The sequence below is a fragment of the Penaeus chinensis genome, chromosome 28, assembly GCF_019202785.1.
Source record: "Penaeus chinensis breed Huanghai No. 1 chromosome 28, ASM1920278v2, whole genome shotgun sequence".
NCBI lineage: Eukaryota > Metazoa > Arthropoda > Malacostraca > Decapoda > Penaeidae > Penaeus > Penaeus chinensis.
In genome coordinates, this window is record NC_061846.1 from 2,169,739 (window position 1) to 2,172,173 (window position 2,435).

Sequence of the window (2,435 nt, forward strand, 5' to 3'; positions counted from 1 at the left end):
GCTCATTAAACTCAGGGAGATGGTTTCTGGAGGAGGTGGGAGCTGATGCGGAGGATTTGTGTGCGTGTGTGTGTTTGTTTGTTTGTTTGAGTGTGTGTGTGTGTGTGGGGGGGGGGGGGGGGGGGGGTGTGTGTTTGTTTGTGTGCGTGTGCGTGAGTGTGTGTTTGTGTGTGTGTGTGTGTGTGTGTGTGTGTGTGTGTGTGTATGTGTGTGTGTGTTTGTTTGTGTGTGTGTGTGTGTCCATGTATGTATTTGCATGAATATGTATATACATATAGGTTGATAGATAAATATACATATACATGTACATAAACACACACACTCACATTATATACATACATATATGTATACATATATATATATATATATATATATATATATTTGTAAATATATATTTGTAAATATATATATATATTTGTAAATATATATATATATATATTTGTAAATATATATTTATATAAATATATATATATATATGTATGTATGTATAAGTGTAAGTGTAAGTGTAAGTGTAAGTGTAAGTGTAAGTGTGTGCATTTATATATATGCATATGTGTATGTGTTTGTGTATGTGTGGATAGATAGATAGATAGATAGTTAGATAGACAGGTAGATAGACAGACAAATAGACAGATTGATATATATAGATATATATGTAGACCTTTCGACATACCTCTTCCAAAATATCAATATACCACTCCGTCTGTTCCCTTATTTCGCTCTGATCACCTGTGCCCCACGACACCAACCCTTACCCCCCCCTCCCTTCACCCTACTCCCCCTCCCTTCACCCTACCCCCCCTCCCTTCACCCTATCCCCCCTCCCTTCACCCTATCCCCCCTCCCTTCACCCTACCCCCCTCCCTTCACCCTACCCCTCTCCCTTCACCCTACCCCTCTCCCTTCACCCTACCCCCCTCCCTTCACCCTACCCCCCTCCCTTCACCCTATCCCCCCTCCCTTCACCCTATCCCCCCTCCCTTCACCCTATCCCCCCTCCCTTCACCCTATCCCCCCTCCCTTCACCCTACCCCTCCCACCCCCTCCCCCCAAACCCCCACTCGACCCTTGCTCACCCAAACCCACCCACCCGCCCGTCACCCCCCATCCCAACCCCCCCCCCCAAAAAAAAAAAGAGATAGATAAATAAAAAAAAAAGGGTGAGAAAAGGAGGCGAGAAATCGTGGGAATATATTTGGAAGGAAAATAATAAAGACGAGAAAGGTGGAAGGGTTGATAATCATGGTGTGAGGTTATGGGGTCGATAAGGGGGAAGAGGGGCGAAGTGGATGATGGAGGTGGATGGTGAAGGTGGATGAAGGAGGCGGATAATAAAGGTGGATGATAAAGGTGAATGAAGGTGGATGAAGGTGGATGATAAAGGTGGATGAAGGAGGCGGATAATGAAGGTGGATGAAGGAGATGGATGATGGTGGATGACGGAGGTGGATGATGAAGGTGGATGAAGGAGGTGGTTGATGAAGGTGGAGGATAAAGGTGGATGAAGGAGATGGATGATGGAGGTGGATGGAGGAGGCGGATGATGAAGGTGGATGACCTTAATGAAAGATATTTGTGAGAGACCTTGACAGTTAACTTATGTGGAAGAACGTAGTGGATGATCTATGTGGATGATCCTTGTGGATGATCCTTGTGGACGAGCTCTGATATGGAGAAAAAAGTGGTTTAAGGCAATGTTGATGAAATCACGAAATCTCAAACTGGAATTTACGAATAAGTGGAATTACGCTGTTAAAAAAATAAATAAAATACAAATCATTTTACACTTTTCCAAAAAAAAATTATAAATACTACAGTAAAAAATAAAAATAAAATGTGAATTATTCAAAACACTTTTTTTTTTTTTTTTTTTTTTTTAGAAATAAATGAACAGAAAAAATGATAGTTGAAAACATTTGATGAGAAAGAAGAAGAAGCTACACCACGAGAGAGAAAAAAAAGATATATGACGAGATAAGTAAGAATGAAAAAGAAGAAAAGAAAAGATTAACGATGTGAAAGACAAGAAATATGAGAGAAAGAGAGATGGACATATAGATGGATAGATAGACAGAGAGAGAGAGAGAGAGAAAGAATGACAGAGAGAGAGAGAACGAGAGAAAGGGAGATAGAGAGAGCGACAGATAGACAGAGAGAGAAAGAACGACAGACAGACAGATAGAGAGAGAGAGCTAAAGATAAAGAGAGAGACAGATAGATGAAGAGTAGGAGAGAGAGAGAGAGAGAAAGATAAAGCGAGAAAGAGAGAGAGAGAGAGAGAGAGAGAGTGAGAGAGAGAGAGAGAAATAAAGCGAGAAAGAGAGAGAGAGAGAGAGAGAAATAAAGCGAGAGAGAGAGAGAGAGAGAGAGAGAGAGAGAGAGAGAGAGAAGGGCGTTTCCAGGGCATCCTAAACTCAAAAGTGAAAGTTTACAAC